The following is a 24,913-nucleotide window of genomic DNA, read 5'->3' as shown; positions in this document are numbered from 1 at the left end:
TTGGGATAAGAACAGTTTAATAATTAAAATATAACAAATAATAATAATAGTAATATGAAAAGGAAAATAACGAGAGAGAAAGAGAGGCAAAACCTTGGGAGAAGGGGAAAAAAAAACCCCAAACAACAAGCGATGCAACTGCTTACCACCCACCAACCAACGCTGCCGGTCCCCAGGCTGCGATCGCTGCTTCCCCCAGCCAACTCCCCCAGTTCATATACTGGGCATGATGTCATATGATATGGAATATACCTTTGGCCAATTTGGGTCAGCTCTCTTAGCTGTGCCCCCTCCCCTCCCGGCTTCTTGTTCACCCGGAATGGGAGGCTGGAGAAGTCCTTGGCTAGTACAAGCACTACTCAGCAACAACTAAAACATTGGTGTGTTATCAACATTATTCTCATACTAAGTCCAAAGCACAGCACTGTGCCAGCTGCAGTGAAAAAAATTAACTCTATCCCAACTAAAACCATGACACCATAATATGAAAAAGAACTCCTGAAAAACCTTCAACATTGAAAAACCTACATAAACAACAAATTCTGAATTTCAGTGTCTACTACGGGTTCATAAGAGCTACACATTGAAAAAGGTGGATCATTTATTGAAAAATAAATGGATTCAAGCTTTCAGAACATAGGACTCAACACTGCAAGAAAGAATACGTAGGCAGCCAAGTTACTGTGATCTTGCACTTTTTCCTAACCCTAAAGAAACTGTTACCTCAATGAACTACCCGTGGTGATTATGTTAAAATACTTCAAAAAGTCTCCCAGAGTGGCTACAAAGCAGTCTTGCTCTTACATACGTATCTGTCCCAGCACACAACAATAGACATTTCAAGAAGCGGGAAATTATCTACATCCCTCAGAGACAATGAATTGCAACCTGTGAGAATACTACAGAAGTGACGCACGCACTAATTATCACTGCTTTGTGTCTTTATAACTCCCATACTGAAGCTCTGGTTAGAGAACTCTCATCTTTGAAAAAACTTTCAAGGGTGAGTGAAGTTTGTTGAAGTCCATACAATGGAATTTTTTTTCCACTGCACTGTAAGCACATTGGTTTCCTATATAAGCAGTTTCATTCTCCAGTATCTCCATATACCCCAAAATAGCTCCCCACATTAAAAAAAAAAGTGCTCCAACCTGTCTGAAGTTTTTTCCCAGCATTTCCTTCAAACAATTAATGGTGGATGGCCCACCTCACTAATATAATTAGGTACTAAAGTTACTACACTTTTCTCTCCAGGTTTGGTATAAGTGTGTTTCACCCCCACATAACTCACTAGAAAAACTTGGAAACTGGGAAGGAAGACCAAAAAGAGGAAAAGAGGAAGCTTAGAATTACAGGGTGGTTTTTTTTTTGGCTTGTGTTCCTCAGAAAGCACTCAAGAGCAGGCCAAGAGTTATCAGGCAATCTCTGATCCAGCAGGGTATCCAAGAACCTTCTGAATTTGTTACAGAAGTGTTTTACTGATAACTCACACATTTGAGACATCGGTCAAGACACCCAGTATGAAGAATCATGCTTTCACTTCATTAACACCAACTGATGTTTGCGCAAAGTGGCAGATGTTTGATGAAAAGTTGTCTCTGCTGCTGTTCTAGAGAACAGCAGATCTGCGTTCTCTTTAAAAGACACCATCTGTCTTTAGCTATATTCAGCTCTCATTTTTGACTTTAGAATTTGATAAGTCTGGTCTGCCTCTCCCCCATCCTGACTATAATAAAATTTTGTCTGGTGATAGAAAAAAAATTATGTAAGACAAACCCCCAGCCAGATTTTTGTGAAAGACATCTTGTAAATAAGCAGCTCTGCCATCACAGTAAGTTGAGTTCACTATACAGCTTAAAATTTGCTTTTCAGGAATCGTCATATTTCTGAGAATTTTCACAAAAGTTAAAGTGTCACTGACTGTCTTTATGGTTACATGTTTCTGAAGATGTAAAAGGCTTTGATATAGAGTCAGTATCTACAAATTTGTGACCTTTATGCTTCTTCAAGGTCTAATATATTAAAACCAAAAAACCACAAGATCTTTATCAGGACAATACATTTCTGGAAAATCAGTCTGCTTTCTGAATAGAAGCTGGAAAGACAGCCTGTACCAGATTTTCTGCCAGTCACCTTTGGCAAAACTGGACTGAGTTTCATTGCTGCAGATTTAGTTTGATATCTAAGGACTCAAAACCCATGTTTTGTCAGTTATTGAAATGTTTATAATTTTTTAATGTTTAACAGCAGCATTATATAATATAGAATCCTTTAAAAAATACAATACCTTTAACTGAGCACCAAATACATTAAAACATACAGAGACTATCAAGCCTGAAGTGAAATCACATGCATTTAAAAATCCCCAACTATTAAAAGCATATTATCTAAATATTTGGAGCTTCTTGGTCATCTACCGTAACCAGTTGCAATACTTACGCCAACTTCATATATCTGGCAGCAAACCATATAAATGCTGTCCTAATGATGTGAAAAGCAACTACAGTCACTCCAGCTATCAGTATGAAACTGGACCAAGAGAATGATATGACTGCTAAAAGCACTATTTTGCTAGTAAAACTAACTCCCCCTGTTCCAAAAGTAAACAGTTAAAAACATATGGGGAAATAAATATGAAAAGGCCTTTTCAGGAAATGGAGAACAGAAGCTTATTGTTTATCTCAGTCTTGATACCCACTGCTAGTCCATTGTTTCAAGAACTTTGTACAAGGTTATTTGTCTTTCACACTCATTTTCTGCTAGAATGTGTTCAACTGCTGCGTAATATTGTGGGGGCTTTTTTGGGTGGGTGCTGGGTGTATTAGAGAGCAGGGTTGCCCTAAAGGCCTAAACTTCAGACATATAAACAAGCTAGCACTCTAAACCTGCAATGTTCATTGTGACTTACCAACTCAAATGACTGGATTTGTTGAACTAGATGTTCAAAAGGATTTTTGAGCCCAAATCCAAAGTGACAATCTTTAAAATACCCATTTTACATATGCCTAGATTCCTAAGTGTCTGTATATCTTTTACACTAAAGTTCCCAGTTACCCAAAATTCTCCCGCTGGACCAAGCAAGCAGTGTCTCATCTTGATGAAACCACTTTGGTGACAACTGTCACATACAAACTTGTGTTTTATCCACCTTGCATCTGAAGCACAAACATCCATAAGCAGTTCTCAGGTTATTTTCACTCTTCATAAAAAAACATGGAAAATGGTGTTACTCCACCATCTTTTATTTAAAAAAACAACAACAAACTGTACTGATAGTTGTTAAAACATCTGCCACAGATACTGAAAAGCTGGATTAAATTTCTAGAAGGATTTACAGTCACATCTTGCACTTTGCTGACACAGAATACTAAGCACCAAGCTACTGTCTGGTCTTTTGAGGACGCTGGCCCATCTTTCATAGAGTAATTACAGACTTCATCTGGCTCAAAGAACAAGAGGCTGTTTCTCTCTTTTTAGCTTAATAAAGAGAATTTACCTAGGAGAAAGGAAAATTTGAGTGCCTGTCCTCCAGTTACTCTGAAATATTGACACCTGAACAATATACTCTGAAATACACCTTCCGACAGTTGACCATGGATAAACTGTGCTCCCTGCTCAAAGGAGAATTGCCATCACTAGGTTCTGAGGCCATGCATGCATGCTCCTGTGCACAGCTGCCCATCTCAGTCTCAAGCTAGCCAGTCCATGCAAACGAAAAGAAATTCACAGAAGAAACACAAGTCCCCGTTCCCTCCTTTCTCTTTGCGAAGATTTAAGTAACAGAGCACACAAGACTAATGTCATTCTGCTCTTCCTTAAACCATCAGATTATGGCCAGGGCCAGCTTTACACCTCCACACTCTGTACTGAGTTTCTATTCCAAATCCATTGCTAAATCCACAAAGGAATTTAGGCTTCTCAATAATTAACACAATGGTATTCAGCCAATTTGTTAAGCTGCCAATTTAGTAAAGAAAAAATAAGGGACCTATATGAAAAACAGTCCTTAGCTTTACCAATCAAGTAATTTTAACATTTTCTGCTACTCGTAGCATAGAGGATAGGGGACAGCAGACATTCTGCAACTGAAGCTTTCAGGCACTGAACCCCAGAGTGAAGGAAATTATATTTGTCACCTCAACTAAGTACAAAACCTCTCACTAGAAGTCAAACAACAGGTAAAGGCAGTGTAGACGAATCATGTTTCCTTAAATGTTCCTTTAGTCAGTTTATCCATTTTGCTACTAAAATCGACTTAACTGAAAACACAACCTAAAGACATAGGGAATGGTACAAAGCTTTGAAGGCTTCTAGCTACGGGTAGATAGCACTTTGGTATTTTAGAATACAAGCTAATACTGGCAGAGCCTGATATTTTTCTGATCCCCCGCCCCCCAGCAAGACACTGATCTCAAAGGCAGTATCTGTTTTTCAGCAAGACCCAATGGTTGCATTTGGGTTTCCTACATCTAATGGCAAAATAGGACGTTAAAATCATAAACCCAGCTAAAATCAGCCAAAGCTCATTGAGATAAAATTGCTTCAGCAAGCTCTCAGTTTGCTGCTCATAGTTTCACACAATCATGACAGTTATCAGTCCTTCAGGCTGCAAAGAAGGTAGTCATTTCAAGAACTCAGGTATATGCCACCAGTGGACTCAAGTAATTTGTACCTACACTGCCTCCACCTTTGCCCACCTTCATGTTGCTTATTGGTGAGAAAAGGTGCTGCCAAAATGCCGGAACCTACAAAGCCAGCTCCTGCTCCCAACAAGAACTCCAAGAATGCTGTCGTCAAAACCTGAGAGGAGGGCTACAAGCAATGTAAGAACAGCAGAAAGGAGAGTTACTGCATCCATCAATACAAATGGCTGAAGCAGATGCACTGGGAGACCAGTATCCTAACCAAGGCCAGAGGCATCATGAATGTCCTTGTCAATGATGTTATTGAACTGGAAAAGCATGTTGTCTGGCACATCATACGGAAAGCTTGACCATTAGTTCCTGAGAGGTGGAGTCTGCCATGCAGTAGGAGCTGCCCAGAGAGTTGGCCAAGTGTGCAATGCCCAAGGGCACCAAGACTATAAAGCAAATACAGCAGCTCCAAGACCTAAAGTTTGCTTTCGCCCAAGGACTTGGGGGTACTGGTGGATGAAAAACTGGACGTGAGCTGGCAATGTGCACTTGCAGCCCAGAAAGCCAACTGTATCCTGGGCTGCATCAAAAGAAGCACGGCCAGATGGTTGAGGGAGGTGATTCTGCTCCTCTACTCCACTCTCCTGGGACAACCCACCTGGGAAGGTCCAGTGTTCAGCTCTGGAGTCCTCAGTACAAGACAGACATAGACCTGTCAAAGCAGGTCCAGAAGAGGGTCACAAAAATGACCAGAGGGATGGAACACCTCTCCCCTACGAAGAAAGGCTGAGAAAGTTGGGTTTGTTAAGCCTGGAGAAGACTCCATGGAGACATTATTGCAGCCTTTCAATGCTTAAAGGCGGCTTGTAAGAAAGATGGGGACAGACTTTTTAGGAGGGTCTGTTACAATAAGGCAAGGGGTAATGGTTTTAAACTAAAGAAGGGTAGATTCAGACTAGATATAAAAAAGACATTTTTTACAATGAGGGTGGTGAAACACTGGAACAGGTTTGCCCAAAGAGGTGGTAGATGCCCCATCCCTGGAAACATTCATGGACAGGTTGGCCGGGACTCTGAGCAACCTGATGTAGGTGAAGATGTCCCTGCTCACTGCAGGGGTTGGACTAGATGGCCTCTAAAGGTCCCTTTCAACCCAAACTATTCTATGATTCTATCTGAACCGCATGCTGGCAGAACTTGCAGTTAACCTGAACTCTCTTTAAGACCACATGTTTTTACCCCAAACCACACATTCTTATGCCTTCACATGCGTTGTTTCTATAGACTTATTCTGAAGGATTTTTTGATGACAGGATGGTTATTCATGAAGGGTGTGAAGAGATCTGGCTACAAACCAAGCCATGTCAGCTTGTGGTAAGTCACAAACCATTCTGACTTTGGGCAATATCAGAAGCAGCAGACTGAATTTCAGTCAATTATCCTACAATCCCTCGTGTCATTAAAGAGAAGGGATCTCCAGGTCATCTTGTTCATCTGCTACATGCAAAAACAACAGTAAGTGTATCATTCCTGCCAGACACTTGATCAGCCTGTTTCAGAATGTATCCAGCAAGAAAGATATCCCAGCTTCTTTGGATGCTCCAATACTTAGTTATCCTTCGCATTTTTGTCTTTCCTAGCTCTAATCAAAGTGTCCTTTCCTGTAATTTAAGCCTGAAATGTAGGAGTTCAGGTGATTTACATTACTGAATCAAGCTCAAATTCCAAACATACACAACAAATTAAAGCAGGACCAGATCTGCCCAACTGCCAGCATACACCTTCTTTATATTGCATTGCAGACCGACAGCACAGCAAGTTTGAGGGCCTACAGGGTAACCATACCAGTTAGCAGTGAGGCTTAGCCAACAGATAATACTAAAGGAAGTAATATGACTTAAAGAAAGTACTATGTTAGATGGGGACTCAGTTCAAAACCTCTTACAGATTTACAAATATCCTTATTGAAGGGTAGGGCTGAATCACTGTCTTCTTTAAAGGTGCCATGGGCCTGCCCCCCTCTGTAATCAGCTCAGTGTGCACAGTAAAGCTGTTTCTCACCCTTCCACTTCTAGTAAGCTCAAACCGGCCTGTCAAGCTTGTGGCTTCACGCTATTCACAGGCACAGACTTAATTTTTGAACTTGGGCCTACACAATTAAGACAACAGATAAATTATACACAGCTCAAAGTATGATTCCTGCAGAGAAGTTCAAAAGCTCTAGGGCTGCAAGAACCAGAATGGAAAACCCAGGCATCAGAGTGTGGTCAGTATCAACGTGTATCTTAGCTAGAAACATCAAAGCTCTCAAATCTTTATGAAATTGAGCATGACCCCAAAAAAGGCTTTAATATGTGCCAAATTGTTGGTGATTCCCAGGGAGACACAAACAGTAGATGCCTCATGTTTTCTTTCACGCTCACAGATCAGTCGATAAATATAAGGACTCAACATATATGTTCACCTGGAATTGGTCATAGCAATACCATCACTGGATGTGTACAGCTAGATGTTATTAAACAGCAGCACACTCATATTGTCTTGAAAGGCCAAAGCAACAGTATCTTGTTAACTGTATACATTTGGCTTAGAATTTTACAAGTTTCATGCCCTGGAGAACCTGCAACTGATTTTCTTTTTTTATTTGAAAACCTTGACACCCCAATTGCAGTATTTTTGAAACTGATGCTTTCCAGACAATCTAAATACAGACTGTTGTAACTTTTAGGACAGAAAAGTTACGTAAGTATGTTAAAGAAAGGGAATGATATAGCAGCTGGAAGCTACTAAACCATGGTTTTTTGGTTATGGCAAATCACCTGGGCAATGTCCTCTTCTGCAGTATGATGTATCATGCATGATTAACAGAAAGTCCCTAAAACAGAAAACTGACCCCTTCCTCTTCAAATATCTCTATTCCTGAAGGTCAACATTTCCACAGAGATTTGACAGTTCATCACACTAGTAGCTCAGAGAGAAAGGAGGGCTCGGCTTTTAGGAAGTTCTTCACCTTCCAAAGGTGAGGTTATAGCACAATGCCAACATCCTCCAGTGGATACTTTATACCCAAATTAGCCCTAGCCCACTAGGAGAATGGCTCAGGAAACCAGTACTGATCTTTTGTATGTTTTGCCTTCTTGTTAACAGAAGCACAGTAAAGTAGTACTCATTTATCATGTATTACTTCAGCTAAGTGACAATGAGAGCTCTTTTACAGTTTTTGTTATTTGTGTTCTCTATAGTACCATTAATTGCAGAACAAACTATTAGTTTGAAATGCTTGAGCTATATTCATGCTTTTCCAAGCCTTGGAAAGGCAAGTTGATGTTTGCTGTGTTTAAGGCAACACAGGATGTTACCGCTGTATTGCCGGTTAATCCCTCTATGTTGACTTATTTGCAGGCCAGAATTATTTTTTCTGCTGACTAAACTAGACCCTCATTTAAGTGGCAAGTACAGTGACAACAAGACAGAAGTTGTCATGGGTGACATTACTTAAAGGATTTTTAGCAATTTTCTAAATCTCCTCCATCAGGACACTTTCATTGCTGATCAGTGAACATGATTCATGAATAAAGAATCCAAAACCACAGCCATGTTTTCCACCAAAGGTTTTTTCCCTGCATAGAAAAATTCTTCCACAAGACAGTTTTCAGACATTTCCTTGCTATCTCCATTTTTGGTAGCCAGTATGACACACAATGAAGGGCTACACACACTTTTCAAGAGATGCAGTGTATACTACTTATGAAAAATCGGGCCTCTTAAGAGATCTCAGTGCATATAACAAAGACCAGTGCCGACCAGGAAGGTGGAGAGAAAAGGCCTCGAAAATATGCTCAAATAGCAACAAACTGACAGCTAGAACAATACGACTATATGTATTTTGCACATTGGGTAAAGGAAGCAGCACCTGTATCCATACCATAAACCTAAATCCTAGGCATCTGAAGTTATACAGAAGAAAGCTTATAGAGCAGAAATGAAAACATCACAATCACATTCAGGCAGATCTTAAGATACGTAAGAACTGGAAGTCAAAGGTAATATAATTTGAAGTAGGTATTCTATTTTGTACCCCAGAATTTTTATGCTTATTAGGTAATTTCCTCTCTTTGAAAAATAAACATATAGAAAGGCGGATTTCCCTTCCTAGAAATTGTTTACTTCCTCAGAACTTGAACATCCTCTGTTTCTCAAAGTCATCCACCTATTAATAATAAAAGCTTGAAAGATCCTTTTTTGCCTCAAGGCTTTTAAATTTTTCATCAGCTTGGTCTTGTTCAAAACAGAAGTTCTCAATTCTAACACTTAGACAAAGATCACTACAAGCAACAATGGACTAATGAACGTTTGCACTTAAGAAAACTAAAGGATGAAGTCAGTGGCTTCTGGTATCCTCTGCTTCTAAAATGGCTTGAAAGCTTCACATATATAGAAAAACAGAATTCAGAAGTTGAAAGGTAAAATTTATCTACTAAATTTACAGAATGATTAATCCCAGTTTTCTGTCTTACCTCCTGAAAGATAATGTAAAAATAAAAAGGTTGTCAGATTACAGTGTTGTACATAAAAACATCAGAAGTCAACATATTAGACATATCTTAGCAGAAGTTTAATTATTACAAATTTAGTGACCAAACCGCATCAAGCTCCTTGCATTGCCTTGCCTTTTGCTACGAACCCTTTGACTTGCAATTTAAGCTCACGTTGATGTGATTTCTATAGCAATTTAAAAAATTCCTCATAAGGAAAATATAAGAAAAGCATTTAATGTTAATTTTTTTAGCCTTTGCACTCTGATGAGCAGATGAAAATAAATGACATATGATCAACAGTTATCTGAAGACTGGAGTTTGAAACCAGAGTACAATGGAGTGGGAGAAATCACTAATAGTTTTACATAGTATCTGTACAGATTTGGTTATTTATACAAAAATCAGCTAACAATAGACTGCTGTCATGAACTAGAAACATGAGTCGAAATCCGAGACTAAACTGTCCCTAAGTTGAGTACTTCAAACCATTTTTACAGTACTTTAAAAACAGAAATAGTATTGAAATATAAACAAAACAAAGCTCTATGCTAACAACCAATATGTGATCTATACCTGAAGAAGTCAACATATGAAATCTTTTTATGATACAATATTGAAACATTGCTTGCCTTTGTAATGACAACCCAGTATCTCTATTTCCCGATTCATCCTCTTCATGAAACTAAGGTGATACCTTACTTTGATTTAGATAGTGACAGTGCAAACTTTCAGGTGTGTCTGACAAGACAGCACAGGAAGTTAAGCATGATAAAACACCAAAACCACACTGACCTCAATTTTCAAGTCTGGTTAGCATTTGTAGGATCCCAGCTTGAAATGCACAGCACAATTTCAAAGTAGCTTCTGATGTTCATCAAATTTTAGGAGGCAGAACTGATTATGTATCTACCAGGACATCCACAAAATATGATAAAACATGCGTATATATATGTAAAACCATTTCCAGTAACAAATACACTGTAAATAAGGTTAGCAGATTCATTGAGATGGTGCCAACCTTTTCAGCACAGATCTTATTAATGATATTAAGACTTAAATGCCTATATGAATTAAAAAAAAATCATTATTTCAAGTGACAGAAATAGATACAAATGCAACACTTTTTTCATCTTTTATTTAAATCTTTCCAGTATTCTCTAAGAAGTATTTACTAGGCATTTTGGGCTGAACCTAAAACTACAATAGTAAAAAGCTGGATAGTAAGGCCTTTTCAGTGGCATTTTAAAAGCACACAAATTTCCTGTAACTATTTTTGATTAATTCAGGGAGGACTTCTATCATTGACTTCAAAGGGAGAATACAGTCTAACAAGAGCTTCTGAAAATAACATAGTCTATAGGAATTTCATTTTTAAGCTTCATTTTACTAAACTTCTCTGCCCTTTTCAAACAAACATTTAAATCAACTTTAAGTTCCTTGTTTAGAATGTGTCTTTGGAAAGAACACTAGATACACCCAGGTCTGAGGTAAGTCACGGAAGAACAACTATCTTGAAGTCACGACCTTGCTTTTAAGAGTCTTATTCAGACTAGATTCTTACAAGCCTAAACTTGTTTTTTAATTTCAACACCTGAAGCAGGAGATACTAATTTAGGATTACGAGAAACAGGAAATTACATTTCACAGTTTTGCATTCTACAATTGTATACGGCACCCACCAAAAGGGGGTAGGGGCCTTAGGGTATAGTTCCAAACTTATCCCTAAAAAAGTTCATTAACAAAACTATTTGCTTTTGGGCACTGAAGAGCTAAAAATCCTTTTAGCTCTTTAAAAAGTCCTCATTAAAAGCTATCCACGTGTCAACACTAGAGAAGATAAGTCCAATAACAAAAAGAGTGGCTTCTTCTTAGAAGACATAATTTACATACATGATTAGAATGTTTTTACAATTTTAGATATTGAAAGTGGAACTTCCATAGCATTATCTGCAATTAGTTCATAAGACCACACTTTTAATGAACATAAAGAGAAACTGTTCCTAAACGTACTGGAAGATAAAGGCCATAGAAGTCTAAAATTTACACAATAGTGAAAATGACAGTAGAGTTACATAGATTTCCAAGAGGACTACACACATGAAAACTTGCCATATAATTATTCTTTTAAGCCATGTTTGAACTCAAGCCACCTTCAAACTTCCAGCTCAGCTGATAATTTGAAAACCAAGCACATGCACTGAGAAATGGAGACCTTCCACAAAGAATCTGCAGTCCTAATACACAGGTGTATATAACACAAAACACACAAGATACCACTAACATTTTCACACAATTTGCCTGGTTAAACTAATTCTGTACAAAACCAATGGACAGGAATTAGAATGGAAACTTGTCAGTAAGTATGCAGACATCGTGGAAGGGCAGACAGCTCAGAGTGCAAACAGTTGTTTCACAGGTGGTTTGGGGTACGGACTTCAGAATCAGAGAACTAAGTTCCCTCTTTTACAATGGCCAGCTAAACTGAGCACTACAACTTCTTTTACAAAGTGTTGTACTTGCCTCCAAACCACCTACTGCCTGATCCCTACCCTCTAAATCACATTATTCCATTGCTGGCGGAGGACAGCTAGCAAGAATCCCATTTCCATAATGGATATTCACATAATTATGTATTTGAAAACATGGGGCAAACCTCTAAAGCTTCATCTAAAGTCCTTATGAACAGCCAAGACTTGACCATTTGGGTCTCCCAAGAATGAAATGCAACATAAAGAATAGAGCAACAGGAGGGGATCAATTTTATTTTCAAATTTGCAAATTGGGATTGGAATTCTGAGGCGTACATATGAAGACTAAAAACAATCAACAAAATATCAGTGGGATGCCTGGGCACACTGTGTGGGTTAGAAATTTGACTGGAATGCAAATATGACTTTCTTTTTCTCAAACACAAAATACCTTGGACACTCAAGCATGTGAATTCCTCAAGGACCTGGCGCATTCTCCCTCACACCTACCTCCCCTTCACTCTCCTAAGCAGTGTACTGTAGTTTTTCCTGAGAGGACTGATTCCTCCACAGCATTTTTGAATTCTAATTTTTTTGGGGGGGATCCATCAGGAATGCTATTGTTCAGGCCTCTATCATCACACTACAGTATCTGGGCCCACGGTCTTAGGCAACGCCTTCTGATCCATGCAAAATGCACCCAACAAGACCAGTCTAGTTTTTCTGCTTTGAAGCCATCTTACCTGTCCCTGCCCCAGAACAGTGGCCACACAGAACTGGCTCCTTGTCTTCTCACTGCAGCAGTTCTTTTTCCTCTTACCTTTCAAGCACCTTCATAACTATCTTCCTGTCTCCTCTTGCAACTGCCAGAACTCTCATCACAACTTTGGACAATATCTGCTCAGACCTTCCTACATAGGTTTCATCCATTCATAGGAAGCAGCAGCCTTTTAACACAAGAACGCTTCCCAAGTTTATCTACAAAGCTATTATTTGCTTATTCCTCAAACTCCTTTTGAATTTTAATTTCTGCTATAGGAAATCTGGAAACCACTGGTATCACGGCCAAGTAGTGGTCAAAGCCACCTGTCAATAAACCTGCTCTTCAGTTTACCTTTGCAAGCAAGTGTTTTCCGTCTTTTGTGTTCAGCACCTACTGCAAAGAGAACTTGACCCCAATCCCTTCTTCGCCTGATGACAGGTTGACCTAATATTGATAGAAACAATTATTTAAACATAAGAGTTTCCTTACAAATAGCAATTCAGATGACACTCTTTTTATCCATGCATTAGGAAATAATTCATCTGCCCTTTCTCTTTTAATGGCTAATGATACAGAGAATGAATGCCAGAACTGAAAGGGGAACGCATCTACACAGAAATATTGAAATACCTGTTTGCCATTGTACTTTTGGAAGCTCTTTTAGTCATACTGACGTGTTTATTTTCATTTGTGGTTTTCAGCTAAGCAGTGACTGATTTTAGAGAATTATGTTTAAGATAATTACACCACTAAATATTACAAAAAGTAAACAAATTCACACCTGCATTAATTTAGCATAACATCTCTGAAATTATTTTTGCCTTGCTCATAAGAAAACTATTGGCTCAAGCTGGAAGGCATCCTCCTGATGCTCTGCTGTACTGTGTTAGCTAGAACAGATGCAGACTTCCAAACAATTTTTGTGGAGTTTGCAGTCCTGATAATAAAGTGTGTCCTGAATCTGGCCTTTGGTCAAGACCATAAATCAGTAGTCTGTGAATCAAATGCCACTGGCAAAAGTGTGCGAACGTGTAAATCTACAGCTATGCAAATAAGGAATTAAAAATCTCTCTTGCACTTGTTTAAAAGTAGAATGATAATCTGCAAGGCTCAGATTACGTGATCCATATCTATAAAGGGACCCTTACAGAAGGGACTTGGATTTGCCTGATTATCTGCATGTATGCCAAACCAAAGTCTTTAGTTTGGTCCTTATTCTACTGTCAAACCTGTCAGTGTCTCATTTAGCTCTCATACAGTAGCACTTGATTTGATTAGCTTCTTTTATGTCTTACTTATTCAGAGTAAACCATTTGATTGCATCAGTCACACTGAAATTATTATTTCCTCAAGATTCCTAACAAATACAGATTTATCAAAAAGAAAAACAGTGCAATTACCATGAATTTGATTATTGAGGAGAATGTCACTGCTTAGAGTTCCCTGTTCATTAGAAATTCACTAGAGATTAAATTAAATATGAATCGTGCTATCAACTGTTGGCTTCTGTCAGAATCTGCTTATTAACATGTGTAAAGTGCATAACCGGCTAGAAGGAGCAGTGTGATGTACATGATCAATATATGACTTAAACGATACATACTGAGTGTTTTCCACTGGCATCTTTTCAGTAGCTACTGCATGCTTGTCACTAAAATTCTTATTATTAGTATGAAAAAAAATACAGGGTTAATGCCTAAATCAGACACTACCTCCTTAAGATTCTAAGAAGCATAAAGTACAAAACACACAAGTCAGTAGTGTGACCTCTGTTCAAAAGGAAATTATTTATTATATACTTCATCTAGGCCAATCACTACAGTTTAGGTTTGCCTCAAAAGCTTCAGTCTTTGAAATTCAAAGCCTCCATAGATGTTGCATGTTTAAAAACAGCAGCTGAAATGCCAAGCCAAAGCTGGGGCCATCTAATCCATTAACCCACCCCTCATGATGGCCCATACTGGCCACTTCACTGGAGAGCAAAACACTTTCTGCTAGAGATAAATAACCTTCCTAGAATAAAATTCTTTACAATTCTCACCAATCAGTAATCACCTCATATCAATTATTTATTCATCCTTATTTATCATAGTTCAGGGAACTACAAAAGCTCTCATTATCTGCATAACAGAACAGAGAACTTGAGGTTCTCAAATGACCATGAAATTCAGTGAGAAACAGGCATTTAGTACCTTACAAATGTCATTTTGCACTTGAAAGCTTGTCGCCAACAATATCTCATTCCAGATTATATTTTCAAAAATGGAAATATTTTTGGTTTTATAATCATGTCTAATTTTTTAATATTAAGAGAAAGTGAACATTCAAAGACAGACAACATTCAAGCATCCAGTTTAACTGTCTACCCCACACTCTTATCCCACACTTTGTTCTATTTCCCTGAATCACTACTTTTTCCCTTGCAGTAACTTCAATAGTAAAAACACTAATCATATGCACAAAGACCTCTGTTGTACATGTGTAATTTCTAAGTTAATATATTTTTCAGATATCAGAATTGATCCAGATAACTGAATCATGGACAGCCTCCCCCCTCTCGTTTGCTAGAACTAAACTTTGGCAAAGTATTAGCTTTTAGGGAGTCAGTCCTACCGGCTATCTAGTCAGATTTAAAACAGTTTATGAGATTTGCTTTAAACAGCCATGAGATGTTTTGCTTCTATTTGGATTTTGTTCCAATCAAAAGACCAAAAGTCTTAATCCTAAATGTTAGGACTTGAAATGTGTACTTTTACAGGTTGTGTGGTATAGTCTACTTTGCTTCTGTGCTTAATCTCATTATTCATAGTAAAAATATAAATTTGACCACTCTGCTTTCATAACTCATTCTGACTTTTCTATCTATGATAAACTCAGGTACTAATCTCTCTTCTACAATCTACATTTCAAAAATCCCCATTTCTGTTCTTTCATTGGTATTTCTTATTGCTAAATCTAGAGACAGCTCACTATTATTTCATCAGGAACACTCATCAGATCTTTCTAATTAGCTAATTTATCTTTCAAATTCTTACCTCAGGTACAAATAATTATAACTTGTTGCATCTTCTGCACCTTCATCACTTACCACTAACATGATTTTAAGTAAAATCTATGCCTATGCAAGGTGGTACATTGTGCTTTCTGTGGCTTCACACACTTGGGCCTATCCCACTGAGAAATACATGGCTTTATAAACCATGGTAACATTCAAGGTACACTATGGTGTGAAGCTTTACATTCAAGGCTACAAACAACATGGTGAGAACAACACTCGATGGCTGTCCTGCTCTTGACACAGTCCCTACCTACCCCTTCTCATCATGGGCTACACCATCCAAACCTAAGCCACTTAGGAAGCATTACAACTACTTTCAGTCTTGCTGCAGTTGAACTGGGACCTGACCTACTGACACTGCTCAAAAAAAAAAAAATCATAAGGAACTGGACCCATTGTTTTTAAATTGTTTGAAAAACCACAAAGACCCTTCCACCTATTTTGACCTTCAGTTACAACTTCTGATTTCCTATTAGCATAACTGTTGATCCTATAAATAAACGCAACCTTTAGAAATCCATGCATTTTCCTGTTTTTATAAGCCTTGATGAATTAGACTTTTGGCCACGAGAATTTCAGTTACTGATTCCATTTCCCTTGGGTTTCCTCATGCGTCCCTACCTTTTTGTTTGGGTCCTGAAAAAGCCAAAGATAAAACCACTATTCTTGCGGACAAAACTAGCTAATTAGCAACTGCTGCTAAACTAGGGAGAGCATTAGTTACCCATCAAATAGTTGTGCACTGCTTCAAGACTTGTACATAAAAAGCAAGACAAGTACCCTAAAAATAAGTAAAGCTTTCATTATTCTATCCTTCAGCATTACTTAACAGGTGTTTTCTGAAAGGCTAATGAAACAGTTTACTGTATAGTTTGATCATAGTAAAAATTGAGAGTAAGAAGAGTTGCTTCTCCTGCCATTGAATTTCTGCCCCGCCGTCCTTTGAGGCTTGGGATCTTCAGCATCAACTCTTAAAAAAAAAGTGTACTATGCTACTCAGGTTACTTAAGAACACAGAACCACATCTATGCTATTCAACCCCCTGATGGTGGCTGGTGAGGTTTTTAAGGGTGGATGAATCAGAACACTATCTTTATTCAGTACAGAAAGATGAAAAAATCAATCTATTTAGGGAAAGAAGTTAGAAATAACAGAAGAAAAGGCTCCGTCTTTGGAATTTCCTGCTTTACAGCACCGTTAACTATGATGTATCACTGTTATGGAACAATACATCTGAACACAAAAATATATTTCATGCTTCAAAAAAACCAAAAGCAGGAACAGATCTAGAATGCAGTCATCCAGCATGCTTTTACTCAAAGACACATGCTGCCCTTTTAAGTATTTAATTCTCTCCCTTCTCCCTCCCGTACATGAAGTTTTCCATTACATCAGTGCCTTTGAAAGTCTAACTTTTGTTTTAGCCCTAGAATGTTAAGAAGTTTCATAATTTCAGAAAGGTCAACTTTTATTAAAGTGCTTTCATGAAGAGATGCCACACTATTTGAAGAAAAATGGACACAAAATATCTATGGCACAGTCATCTCTCAACTAGGAAGCTATACGTAAAGAAAATACAAACTGGCAATGGGTAACATGCTTAATGCAATACTGAAAGAATGACATGGGAAAGGATCAATATCAGAGTAGCAGGGAACCATACCGAAGTATATATTTGTGAAATTCTAGTTTACAAACAAGGAGGAATTGTCAACTTTTATTTCCATGTTTGCACAGACAGCCTCACTGGAGCAGAAATATTGTTCCAAGGTCACATCTGATGCAATTTGACTCATCATTAGTGTATTACATTCAACACCTGATCCTTTCAATACAGAAGTGACATTCAGCCATTCCACAGGGTAACATTATACAATGTACCCTAATGCGATATCTGAGCATGTTCTCTGGGCACATGCCATTTGTGTTGTTACTCACAGGTTGGTCATATATGTAAGCATACAGAGAATAATCCATAGGCTGAGGGTAGGTAACACATTCCCTCGCTAGCTCTCTCATAAGGTTATTGTGCTCCACAGACCGCATGGTGGTTTGATGCTTATCACCCTTTGCTCAGAGCTGATTATTTTCAACAAACAACATACAAAAAACCTGATACACCACTTGATTCTATCTTCTTTGGTTATCCTGTTCTCTCAGTTTTATTACTCCTTGTACGTGCTACTATGATACTGCATTTTAGGATTCACCTGCCTACTTTTGCTTTGTTGGTATCCTGTTTGAGCATAGCACATGGGTCCAGGGTCACCTTTGAAGGTTATCTGCTTAAAAAGATGTTTGAAGTGACTGCAATGTTAAATGCATGACAGCTGATGTAATATACACATCACTGCTCACCAAGGAAGAGCCTTACTTTGCATAACCTACAGCCTTTCAGATCATGTATAATCACCTCTTTGATAGAAACAGTGGCTCTACTGAAACCTGAAAAACTTCTAGACTTCAACCCGAACTTGATGTCACCCTTCCCAATGCAAAAATACCCTATTTGTCCTGTGTCATATTATTATCAAGGTCTTCTTGTAAACCTTCTAAGTACACTTGGGTTCTCTATCATGAGCTGGAAAATGTCCCTGTCTCTTCATGCCCATTTGATTTCTACATCAGCGGCCTAGTTCTACACCTTTTTACCTTATATCATGTGGAATTAGCTCATAGTGGGTACAGTCTTTACGTAGTTGCTGTTTCTTACCTCCAATTCATTTAAATTCTTCCACACAAGATTCTATTGCAGCACCTCCATGGCCATTACTGACAGTCACAGATTTGATTTACAAATAGCTCTGAGGGGATAAGATGTTGCCAAAGAGACAGTAAGGAAACAGAGGGAAGCTGGGAATTGATATGAGAAAAAAGACAAAGGGTGAAAAGCAAAATGGAAAGAGTACAGAATACTGCTTTAAATGATAGAGACTAATGAGATGCATCTATCAGCACCTAATGGGTGCACACTGTTTAGTGATTAGTCATAGCTAGTCTTCACTTATTTTCTTACACCATAAATTCTTCACAGTGAGATTGTGTCCACCTTGAACTACAAGATCCTGCACTTCTTGCATACTGCTATATCTATATTTCTTCTTGTTATAACAAAAGCTCCCTATCTCTTTGTTAAAGGCTTAAAAACCCCTTAAAGGAAATAGCAGCTCTGCTTGTTTATCATTTTCATGTAATTACAGACTCAATCAAAAATATTCATGGCGTACCACACTGTAAATGCGCATTCCACTTTATAGAGCACAGGTAAAAGCAGTTCTCTAAACAACTTAACTGTGTGACCCCTACACAGAGGTATAGAAAAGGAAGTTGAGGTGTGCATTCACCAAATAACAAAATCCTGAAATGATTCAAGTAAGATGGAGCTTTTCTAATGGAGAAAATGCATAATAGCAATCCATTCGTATATTGCTGTTTCCAAATGCAGTGTCTTATTTGGGGGATAGCTGCTGAACATGCTTGTCCAAATAGCTTTGCAGGATATATACACAGAAATAACACATTGGAATTTGGCTCCTAATTACAGAACACTGGTACTAATTTAACTATAAAGATACCAGACCTCAAATTCTTGATTTCATGCCCACTCAACTGTCCAAACAAATGGCTCATCTCAGTATGATTTAAAACCACATATTATTAAATAAGAGTTAAGACCAAAATGTAATTTAATTTTCTATAGATGCAATGTGAATCAGAACGTTTGGTTCGGTTGTCAGAATAATTTAACGCATTTCGGTATTAGCTAATTCAGAAATTGTATTACTCAGTGAGAATGCAGTTGGAAGTTCATAAAATGCTACTTTTAATAAAAATGTTATCTGTACCGAGGGATTGTGGTTTTGTTGACCTAGGTCTTGCTACAGTTTTCATCTCTAAAGCAGATGTGTTGTGATTAATAACTATTCAGAACAATTCATTTTTGTGCTGAAAATCTACAGCATTAACACATAGTCCCAATTAGAAGACGTCTCCCATTTCAATTATTCCCTTACGTTTGTCTTCACGTTTTTATTTTCTCTGCATTCCCTAGACTCTCTCAGAATCACAGAGATCGTTCAATAGAAGTTTAACAGTCTTGTGCTATTAATGTGCTTGTGCTCCATGTGGAGTGCTGGTTTCCTTCCTTTTATTGAACGCCAAACGGAGGGACACAATGGGTGTGTTGTGCTCTGTCTAGCATGGTATGTGCAATATCTTTAAAAAGGAGGTGTGAGCTGGCTGTAATACCACTACTCTTAACAGTACAAGTACCACAAACTAATCAACCGCAGCACTGGGGCATGCAGTCTATTGAAAGCCGGTGAAAAAGCTGCTTTTTATTATGACCTACATACTGCACAGCAGCAGTTGGACAATTTAAATCTAGTTACATTGAGGCTGAACACAATGCATGAATTCTACTCGTGATGAACTCAATGATGTAAGGCTTTTCAAATACGCTCGCGAGTTCACCCATGCTATCCTGACAGCAAAAAGCACAACGAAAATAAAATAATAAAAAGAAATCCTCTCCTTTTAGCAGAAAATGAAAGAGTAAAATTTTATCAACTCTTGGAAATATCCTTCTGAATCAGCAACCATATGGAACATCACATTGGAATATTTAACGAAAACGCAGCCAGATCAATTAATTCAGCAACCACTCTAAACAAGCCACTGACCAAAAGTCGACCCCTAAATGCAAAGATACCTAAAGCAGCTTATTTCTTGCACGAAGTTTTGCTCAGTTTTATTTCCCAAAATCAAAAAGAGTCAGTGCAAAGGCGTACCTCTCCCGCACAAGCCGAGACGCACGGCGGCTTCCCTTTGTGGCGGAGTCCGGAGGCCACCGCTCCCGAGCCAGCCCGCTGGGAAGCGGCACGCAGGCCTGCGGAGGGGCTTCTGCCCAGCCCGCCGCACGCAGCCCCGATGGGCGGCACACCTGCTTTTCCAGCAGCGCCCCTCTCCTGGAGGCAGCAGCACGCAAGGGCAGCGCAAGGAAGGGCAACACCCTCCTCCTGGATGACAGCCGCTCACTCGGAGCAGCTAGCAAGCTGCCGAGATAACACTGCAGAGGAACCTCGCCTTTACAAGGCAAAACCCCGCTCCGCTGCCTGACAGCAGATACGCGGCATTATCGCCCTGCATTCCACCTCCGACCAGCACGCAGGAACGGCGGTCACCGGCTTGTCAAAATGGCAGCCTGCGAGCACGCTACGCCACTGTAACTACTCACTAACGCGCCCGTTTCTTCTCTTCCCTCCGACGAGGTATTTGTTTATTCCCCGGCAAAGCACAGCATAATATGTCACATTGTTTCCCATACGCAAAATGGCTGGTCCTTTCAGCACCGCCGCAGACACCTCATTGGGCTGCCCCGGCTTTCCGGAGCCATGGCAACAGCCAACGGCCGGCCTGCCGCGCGGCCGCAGGGGCGGCGACGCCCCGCCACGCCCGCCCGCCGGCCCCGCTCAGCTCCCGCCGCCCGCCGGCCCCGGCTCCCCCCTGCCCGCCGCCCCCCGCACCCGCGGAAAGGGAGACTGCCCTCGGCTGCCCTCCCCCCCGGCCCTCGGCCGGGCCGCTGTGGCGGACCGGGTTCTGGGCACGGCTACAAGGCTGTAGCTGAGGTGAGCGCCCGCCGCCAGCAGCGCAGGCCGGCAGGTCGCAAACTGGCAGACGAACACCCTCACTGACACACGCTTCTGATGCGCTAAACAGGCATAAAAAAATCGTTTGACAGGGCACGGTATAAGCGCTACGGGTAAATAACCGTCTTGATCTAGGAAACGGGCATAACCATTATACAAGTCAGCCTGTTCTCCCACAATACAGCCCAAACCCCCGCCCGCTCACAAAAAGCTAAACCCTGACGTGACCGCAATTACTCCCAGTGTTTATAAACACATTTCTTCATCTTAGTGGGTTAAAGGCTGCTGTTTATTAGACGACTTTCAGAGATCGTACGTGGCAATCGCCACGCATACCAATTTCATCTGACTTAGAATAACACATTTTTTTCATCACAATTAGGAGTAGGAAGAAAAGGAGACATTTGTGAACAATTTAAAACTGCTTATAAAAATTCCCACTCTTCAAGAGCTGTCATTATTGTATCTCAACTGCCTAGGGAGTCAAGAATAAAAGCTAGAAAGCACGTAGAGCACTCTGCAACCTAAAGTTCTTTGAAAAATCATTTAGAAACGTTAAAAATATCTGAGCATGCTGCATTTCATACACAAAAATTTCTGAGTATTGGTCTGAGGAAGATTCTTCCAACCCTTCCTGGTCATTAACAGGGAGTGGCTTAGTACATATAACAAATCACGGCATTTCCTTGTTCAGTGTCATACTCCTCTAGGGCAACAGCAGGGTTTTCACCTCCAAGTACAGCTTGCAAAGCTCTGCTGCTCCACCACTCCAAGTGGAATTTCTGCTCTCAGGGTTGAAGGGCAATGGTGTCTTGGTGGAGTCCCAGGCAGGGAGCTGAGGTCCACTACGGTGGATTTTACACCCTTCTTCCCTCAGCATCTTTACCCTTCCTCCCTTGTATAAGCACTGGTTTCTCTGAAACTGAGTACCACAAGAAGAAAGTGATCTGGGGGGCTCACCAGGAAACAAGTAAATTCTGTTTAAATTCCTGACGTGTCAGAGCTGAAACATTCCCGACATTTAAATAGGTGTTTCAACAGTAGCACTAATTTAGTCTCGTTTCTTCCTCTCTTAGCCTTCTTTAAGAAGATGGATGGACGTTCACATCTCTCAAACTGCAGCTGGGGCTCAGAGTCTGCACCAGCATCAGCAAAAGTACCCCCAGCTTCCATGACTCAAACACACACTTTCTGTGCTGTGATTACTGTCCAACAGCCCTTTTGATCAAGAAAGGATGTCTGCTGATTTGGCAACCTGATTCTGAAGCTTTTGGCTGGAAAACATTAAACTACTGAAGTAATTATTTACACACAAAGTAAGTATTAAAACAAAACCAGGCTGCATTACACGAATAGCATTTCACCATGATTAGTGCACTTTTTTGTTAATAAGCAACATGAAACAGACTGCACATCCAGCCCCTTGCTTCTTAATGCACTGATACAGTCACTGACTCTACAAAAATAGTCTTCTTCAGCAAATGAAGTCACAAGCTGGTTTTCTATCACTTTACTTCACTGACCTACTATGGTTATTGTCATAATACTCGCTACGGGCAGGCTAAAACCTTAGGTTTTGTCAAAGTAGAGGTAATGAGTTTTTAAACTATAGATTAGAGCTTGGAAAGGTTTCAAGATGTTTGCCCATATCTATGTAACTATTCATATTCAGGTATCTTAACACACAGTGGAAAGAACCATAGTAGCTTCATAAAAATGTTCTTGAAGTTAATTTGTTTTTTAAATAAAAAAATTGTTTAGAGACTACAACTTCATAATTCAATCTTTAGGCATCTAGAACTGTGTTTATAATGCAGGCACACTCCCAACCAGTTAAGAGTGATGGAGCTTTTGCCTGTGCTATGCACATAGCACCTAATGATACAGATGTACACATACCTTTCCTTCTCTTCAGTGACATAAATGATTAGGTAGAAGTTAGAAGAGGCTTAATCCAAGTGCAGGTTATGTTTCCCATTCAGCAAACAATTAAAGCATGAAGTGCAAGAACCTAGCCTAAGATTACCTAAAAGCACCACAGAAGTCCTAGAAACAGTTTCTGCTGCATGCTTTGCACAGCCATAAAGTTCCTCCTAGCAAAACCCACTGAAATCATGACAATGAGGATGGGAACTGGACCCACAGTGCAGCTGCCAGAGACTGAATAACCTCTGATAGGCCCCCAAGGCTCACTTACGCTGGCACGTCTGCATGTCTAGGAAAGGTTCAGAATCAGGCAGCTGAAATGGTGGCTGCTATCCTACCCCAAACCTTATACAAAAATTTAAGTGCAAGGCACAGCGTCATACTGACCCTACAATGAGTGTTTAAGTGCTTAAAGATAGCCTCTTGCCTGCTTTGTTAGAACAAAGCTGAAAATAGAACACATCATTTGGTATCTTTACTCAAATCCTACTCCCACATTAATTTAAATGAGCTTCCTGATGTCACTGTAGTACCTCGCGGACACCAAAAACCATCAGAGCTGAAAGAAAATGAGTACTCACAAATCCCCCACCAGAATATTCCTAACAACCTTCATTTCTGAAACAGAAATGACAAGCATTATTCTCAGCCTTATCTATAAACAGATACTGGGTCAACATTGCATTTTAGCCCTTCCTGCTGTTTTCCTTCACAAACTAGTTTCCAGCTGCCTCAAACCAGCTCCACAGAATATAAAACATACACCTCCATTAAAGCAACATTTCTTTCTCATGGCTTCTTCAACCGATTCAAGAACTGTTACTTGCACACATTTCATTAAAATTCATTGTTTTACGAAAAATAAATTTGCATTCTAAAACTGTTTTAAAAGCCAGAACTATACCACATATTAAAAGATACTGGCATTCATGGACAGGGAATGTCAAAAGGCCAGACACTATTTAAGAAGCAAATGCTATATTAAAATCAGCATTTTATTTCCTGCATTGCATTGTAATTGTTCCTATATCCATATGACTACCCAAATAGGAAAACACCTACTGTTCAGCCATCCTGAATATCATTCATAATTACAGATCTTTCTCATCCTTGTTCAATTTCTGTAATCATTTGATGATGTATTTAAATGAAAAAGGCTCTATTATGAAGGCAAATTAGACTGCTCTAATCTTAAAGAAAGCATCACCTATCAATTAAAAAAAAACCACAATAAGGTCTCCAATTTAAAAAGCCTAATTTTTTTTTCCATATAGGTTGGTTAACCTGCTTAAATGTAAAGCAGTAGGTAAACAGAATGAATATTTGTAGGTGAGTATGCTGAAGTATAGACTAGTTAATTTTTCCAAGGTTCCCGGTGACCACAGGCCTGGAAAAAAACCTTGGTGTCCAATTCCCAAGACATTATTATCACTACACGAGACACAGCCTGCAGAAGAGTGAACTGGAATTCAGACAAAGAGTTAATTTTAGCCAGGGTAAAACTTGTTTGTAGCTTCTCCAGCTACTGAACACTGAGTACAACTCCAGCTAGCACCTTTGTATTTTCAGGTTATCACCAATAACAGCTCTGATCAATTTTCTGTACTATGGATTCAATCAGATACTTGGCAAAGAGGCTGACAGAGAACTCTATGTAAATTGTATAGAGTAATGAGTTGATTTAAGCATTTAAGATGTGGCATGCATTTAAATAAAACAATCACAAATCATTTTAGAAATGTTTTATACGGTATTTGGGAAATCTTTATCACAGGAAGTATAAATCCTTTTTTTCACAGTCGCCCTTTGAGACATGTTACTCGTCGCAAGTAGCACAGCCATAAAATGGGATAGAAAAGATGAGGAAAGTAACTCTGA

The 24,913-nt window shown here is 39.4% G+C and overlaps 1 protein-coding gene and 1 pseudogene across 18 annotated transcripts in view; one reads left to right on the top strand and one right to left on the bottom strand.

Moving 5' to 3' along the window:
- Positions 1 to 24,913, bottom strand: part of SORBS2 (sorbin and SH3 domain containing 2) — a 247,725-nt gene that overhangs the window by 151,351 nt on the left and 71,461 nt on the right. The window contains exon 1 of one of the 18 annotated variants that reach the window (XM_064449576.1): positions 20,252 to 20,675. The exons of the other annotated variants lie outside the window; for them this stretch is intronic. The gene's annotated coding sequence lies outside the window, so the exon portion shown is untranslated. Of the gene's footprint in view, positions 1 to 20,251; positions 20,676 to 24,913 lie in introns of those variants that run through there. 18 annotated transcript variants of the gene reach the window in all.
- Positions 4,736 to 5,154, top strand: LOC104042237 (histone H2B 1/2/3/4/6-like; annotated as a pseudogene).

This window comes from Phalacrocorax carbo, chromosome 4, assembly GCF_963921805.1.
Source record: "Phalacrocorax carbo chromosome 4, bPhaCar2.1, whole genome shotgun sequence".
NCBI lineage: Eukaryota > Metazoa > Chordata > Aves > Suliformes > Phalacrocoracidae > Phalacrocorax > Phalacrocorax carbo.
The sequence above is the reverse complement of the archived record's forward strand: the minus strand, read 5'-3'. Positions and strand labels throughout refer to the sequence as shown.